The 6,259-nt window shown below is 41.8% G+C and overlaps 1 pseudogene; it reads right to left on the bottom strand.

Annotated features, from left to right (window-relative positions):
- Positions 1–477: 477 nt before the first annotated feature.
- Positions 478–1,278, bottom strand: LOC113933891 (annotated as a pseudogene).
- Between the last annotated feature and the right edge of the window lie 4,981 nt (positions 1,279–6,259).

The following is a 6,259-nucleotide window of genomic DNA, read 5'->3' as shown; positions in this document are numbered from 1 at the left end:
AGTTTTTACAATTCTGAGAATAGCTGTCATAAACATTCTCATGCAGGTTTTTGTGTGGACATAAGTTTTCAATTCTTTTGGGCAAATGTCAAGGAGCACGATTTGCTGGATCATGTGATAAGAAGATGTTTAGCTTTGTAGGAAACTGCCAAACTGTGTTCCAAAGTGACTATACATTCTGCATTCTCACAAGCAGTCTATGACAGTTCCTGTTGCTCCACACCCCACCAACATTTAGTGTTGTCAGTGTTGTGGATTTTGGCCATTCTAGAAAGATGTGTAGTAGTAACTCATTGTGCTTTTAATGTGCATGCCCCTGATGACAGATGATGTGGAGCAACTTTCCATATGCTTTCTTAAAAAATACAGAGCATTTGTTATATCTTTAAAATATCACAAGATATTTTATCAAGAATCATCTTGATAAAATATGAAGAACATCTATCATTTTGTTTCTGTTCCTGAACAACCTAGAAGTTATTCATCAGCCTGAGGAGCTATTCCTTTTTCAGAGACATAGATCCATCCCCAAATTTTCTGACATCCTTGTTTTCAACTGTTGAGGCTTGCTGAATCAAAGCAGCTGAATTTGATCTAAGTTCAATGTTGTTTCCTTCCAGAATTAATTCATCTTTCTGGGCACGAGACACTGAACAAAAGCAATGCCTGGCCTCATCCAAACCCTGCAGATGTATTTTTCACCCAGGAAATTTTCAGTAAAGAGACCTGTTCTCCTGAATAATGACATTGATGGGGAAGTGAGCATACATAGATCTCATCTTGTAATGAAAGCCCAGTGTGACACCCTTGATCACATTCTGTACGTGACTACAGAAAGTATGAACAGTACCAGCTCCTTTCTATTTCCCCACCATTTGTCAACGCAGAGCCTCTTCTTTTTCTTTCCAAGAAGACTGAGTTTTTGGGGTGCCTGGGTGGCTCAGTTGGTTAAGTGACTGCCTTCGGCTCGGGTCGTGATCCTGGGGTCCTGGGATCGAGTCCCACATTGGGCTCCCTGCTCAGTGGGGAGTCTGCTTCTCCCTCTGACCCTCTTCCCTCTCGTGCTTTCTATCTCTCATTCTCTCTCTCTCAAATAAATAAATAAAATCTTAAAAAAAATTAAAAAAAAAGAAGACTGAGTTTTATATTGAATATACTGTGCTTGAAGTCCTTCTGCAGGGTTCTTCTGGGGCTCTTCACATTAACTGTGCATCCTTTCAGAGTGATGTTGACATTTTCTGGAATGTCAGTCATCTGATTGCTGAGAATGGTCTTCATTCTCACAGCTGATGTGGCAAAGAGCTCATATGCTTTTTTGTCATCTCCAGGTCTTCTTTGGTGAGGTGTCTGTTAAGGTGTTTGGCCCATTTTTAGCTAGGTTGTTCATTTTCATATTGTCAGGCTTTAAGAGATCTTTGTGTATTTTGGGTAACAGTGCTTTATCAGATGTGTCCGTTACAACATATGCTCCCAGTCTCTGGGTTGTCTTCTGATTTTCTTAACATTGTCTTTCACAGAGCAGAAGTTTTGGGGCACCTGACTGGCTCAGTCAGTGGATCATGCAACTCTTAATCTTGGAGTAGTGACTTTAAGTCCCACATTGGGTGTAGAGATTACTTTAAAAAATAAAGATAAAAAAAGTAAAATAGTCACCCTTCTTGAAAATTTTCACAGAGCAGTGGTTGTTTGTTTGTTTGTTTGTGGTGGGGGGAGAGACAGAGAGAGAGGGAGGAGGGGCAGAGGGAGAGGGAGAGAGAGAGAATCTTAAGCAAGCTACATGCCCAGTGTGGAGCCCAACATGGGGCTTGATGCGGGGCTTGATCTCACAACCCTGAGATCGTGACCTGAGCCAAGATTAAGAGTCTGATGCTTACCAACTGAGCCACCCGGGAGCCCCCAGAAGTTTTTAATTTTAACAAAGTACATTTTACCAATTATTTCTTTCATGGATTGTGCCTTTGGTTTGTATTTAAGTCATTTCCATGTCCAAGGTCATCTAGGATCTCTCCAATTTGATCTTCCAGGAGTTTTATAGTTTTGTGCTTTATATTTAGGTCTGTGATCCATTTTAAGTTAATTTTTGTGAGGGCACCTGGGTGGCTCAGTTGGTTAAGCAACTGCCTTCGGCACAGGTCATGATCCTGGAGTCCCGGGATCGAGTCCTGCATCGGGCTCCCTGCTCAGGGGGGAGTGTGCTTCTCCCTCTGACCCTCACCCTCTCATGCTCTCTCTCTCTCTCTCTCATTTTCTTTCTCAAATAAATAAAATCTTTCTAAAAAAAGTTAATTTTTGTGAAGGTGTAAGGTCTAAGTCTAGATTAATTCCTGGGTAGTGAACAAACTGTTATCTGGCAAGATCAATTAAGAATAAGAAAAATAGAAGTTTTTTATTTTATCTTCACTATTTCTTCTCTGATGCTCTTCCTTTCTTTATGTAGATCCAAATTTCTGATCTGTATTATTCTCCTCTCTAAAGAACTTCTTTTAACATTTCTTGTAAGGCAGGTCTACTGGCAACAGATTCCTTCTTGTTTGAGGGAATTTTTATTTCTCCCTCGGTTTTAAATATTAATTTTGTAGGGTTCAGAATTCTAGGATGTTTGGTCTACGTGGATGGACTAGGATGATTTCTGAGAAAAAGCCAAATATAATTCTTACCTTTGTTCCTCTATAGGTAAGATATTCCCCCCTCCCCTTCTGGCTTTTTTCAGGACTTTTTCTTCACTTTTGATTTTCTGTCATTTGAAAATGATATGCCTACATGCAGGTTGTTGGTGTTTGTTTGTTTGTTGCACGTATCCTGCTTGGGGTTTCTGAGTTTCCTGGATATATGGTTTGGTATCTGACATGAACTTGGGAAATTCTCATTAATTATTGTTTCAAATCTTTCTTCTGTTCCTTTCTCAATTTCTTCTCTTTCTGGGATTCTCATTACATGTATATTACATCTTTTGCAGTTATCCTCAGGCTCAGAGATTCTTTCCTCAGCTGTTCCCAGTCTACTAATGAGAGCCCATCAGAGGTATTCTTCATTTCTTTTATAGTGTTTTTTTTCTAATCTCTAGCTTCTCTTTTTGGTTCTTTCTTAGGATTTCCATCTCTCTGCTTACATTGCCCATCCATCCTTTCATGCTGTCTGCTTATCCCTTAGAACAAATCCTAGTTGTTTTAAAGTCCCAGTCTGATAATTCCAATGTCCCTGCCGCGTCTGGTTTGGTGATTTGCTCTGTTTCTTCCAAAAAAATTTTTTTTTGCTTTTTAGTATGCCTTGTAATTTTTTCTTGATAACTGGACATGATGTACCAAGTAAAAGGAACTTCTGTAAATAGGTCTTTAGTAATGTGGTGTGAGGTGTGGAGAGAGGGAGAGTTCCACAGTCCTATGATTAGGTCTCCATCTCTTAGTGAGTGGATGCCTCTGGACTTTCAACTTCAGAAGTATTTCTCAGGGTTTGTTTTCTCCCCGCTCCCCACTTTAGGTGAGACAGGATGGGCTATTTGGAGTTGGGTATTTCTCTTCTCCCAGGCTAGTTAGGCTCTCATAATACCTCAGCAGGTTAGTTTCTGGTTAATTCGTTTCCCCTGTAGGCAGGCCTTGTTGACAATGGAGAGCTCTGGCGTATTTCAAAATGGTTCCTTTTCCCCTCTCCCTGCTGGAAGCCCATGGGGATTTTTCTTGGCTATTTACTGTGAGAACCTGGTCAGGTTCTTGGGGATAAAACTCACAAAAGTTTGGGGCCGTGTCTAAAACTGGGTTCTCCTGTAGTTTTGAACTCTCAGACCTGCCCACATTGAGCCTTTTATAATTCATTAATTGCAAGTCGGGTTTTCTTACCCTGGTGCTGGTTCCCATAGCAGTTTCTGCTCAAGAGTCTGCTCAGGTAAGCTGTGACTTCCCATATTTGCCTGTCTATCCAATATTAGGGGTAGTGGTTTGCCTTTTCCTCCTCTCTCTTATATGTTCAAGAAGCACTGTTTATTTTTCAGTTTGTTCAGCTTTTTACTTGTTGTGGGGACAGAATTGTGATTTCCAAGCTCCTTACATACAAAACTGGAGACTGTGTTCCTGGGTTTCTTGCCCTGGCTGGAGGAATTTATGAAATCTCCAGGCTGGGGCACCTGGGTGGCTCCGATGGTTAAGCGTCTGCCTTTGGCTCAGGTCATGATCCCGGGCTCCTGGAATTGAGTCCCGCATAGGGCTCCCTGCTAGGTGGAGAACCTGCTTCTCCCTCTGCCTCTGCCTCTCTCTCTCTCTCTGACTCTCATGAATAAATAAATAAAACATTAAAAAAAAAAATCTCCAGGCTACCTGGGTCCCAGGTGAGAAGAGCATGTGGTATGAGTGGCCTTCCACCTGACCAGCCAGGCCCAGGAAAAACACTTACATGCAGGAGAATGTTCCCTGCTCAGAAAATATGATGGGGCTCTGCCGGAGATGACTTTCTGTCTCTATGAATTTACTACTCCAGGTACCTCAGATAGGTGGAATCATATTTGTTGTTTTGTGACTGGTATATTTCACTTAGCATCATGTCTTTAAGGTTTATCCATGTAGTAGTATCATGTGTCAGAATTTCCTTTTTAAGGCTGAACACTCTTCCATGTATGCATATACCACATTTTATCCATTTATCCCTCATTGGACTTTTGGGTTGCTTCCATCTTTTGGTTATTATGAATAATGCTCTATGAACAGGAGAGTACACATATCTGATCCAGTTCTTGCTTTTAGTTATATTGGGTATATACCCAGAATTAGAATTGCTGGATTGTGTGGTAATTCTATTTTCAATATTTGTGAGGAGTTGCCATGCTGTTTTCCTCAGTGGCTACCCCATTTTACATTCCCTCTAGTGGTACACAGGAGTTCCAATTTTTCCACATCTTAACCAACTCTTGTCATTTCCTTTTCTCCTCCTCCTCCTTCTTCTTCTATAATTAGCTATCCTAATGCGTATGAAGTGGTACCTCATTGTGGTTTTGATTTTTATTTCCCTCGTGATTCACGATGTGCATCTTTTCATGTGCTTGTTGGCCACTTGTGTATCTTCTTTGGAGCGATGTCTGTTCAAGTCTTTGCCCATTTTCTAATCATGTTGCTTGCTTTTGAGTTGGGTCAGATCTGATTGTTTTTAATTGTCAAACAAATTTTATTTTATTTTATTTATTTAACAGATAGAGGGAGAGAGCACAAGCAGGCCGAGCGGCAGGCGGAGGGAGAGGGAGAAGCAGGCTCTCCGCCGAGCAGGGAGCCCGATGCGGGGCTCCACCCCAGGACCCTGGGATCATGACCCGAGCCGAAGGCAGCCGCTCAACCGACTGAGCCACCCAGCTGCCCCTCAAACAAATTTTAAATATTGGTTACCAATTAACCATTTAAAAAACATGGGAAAAAAGCCCCAACAACTGTGGAGGTCAAACAAATCCTCTCAGCCCATGGCGCTGGCCCCAGTGTTGCCCACTCACTGCCTCAGCCCTTGATGGGTATGGATGGCTCCACTGGGGATCGTCCAGAAAATGAAACATGGTGGGAAAGACCAGAGGAAGGGCATTCCTTGCTTAACAAATGTGGTGGTTTCCAAAATCCGGGTTTGTTTCCTTCTGTTTCTGAAGCCTTACCTGCGCTCACTACAGCTATGAAAGCAAATTACATATTTGGTTTTATTTAAGGGAGGGCCTCACCTGGTGAGGAGTCAGAGAAAACTTCCCATCAACCAGATGTGGAGCATTAAAGACCTTTGTTCCATTGTACAGAATATTCCATTGCAAAACATCTGTTAACTTGCTATATGCAGGAGGAGAAAATAGCACATTGATCTGGAAGTATGTATATATATATATATTTCTTTTTTTTTTTGAAAGTATATTAACTAGATAACTCAAGGAGATGGCAATTGACCTCCATGCTGCTGTCTTCCAGTACTGCTGGGAAAGGTGCTTCAAGTGAGCTCAGCGGAAGCGACCTGCCGTGGAAGGTCCCACGATTGATTCTGCCCCTGCTACTGTCTGGTTGTGACCTTCCGTTCTGAGCTCTATTTCTTCCCCTTATAAGATGGGCTTAATAATACGTTACTGGAGGAGCTTTTGGAAGGAGTAAAAGATTTTTTCTTTTGAAAAGTAGAGGTGCTTTTAAAATGTAATGTTCGATGTAGCCCTAACCTTTGAATCTCATTTTTTCCATTGGTCCTGGGAACAAGCGTGGGAGGGGTGACACTTGCAACGGTGTTTGGTTTGGGTGTCCTCGAGTGTTTTAAGCAAAGC

Source organism: Zalophus californianus, chromosome 4, assembly GCF_009762305.2.
Source record: "Zalophus californianus isolate mZalCal1 chromosome 4, mZalCal1.pri.v2, whole genome shotgun sequence".
NCBI lineage: Eukaryota > Metazoa > Chordata > Mammalia > Carnivora > Otariidae > Zalophus > Zalophus californianus.
This window is presented reverse-complemented; position numbering and strand designations above follow the sequence as displayed.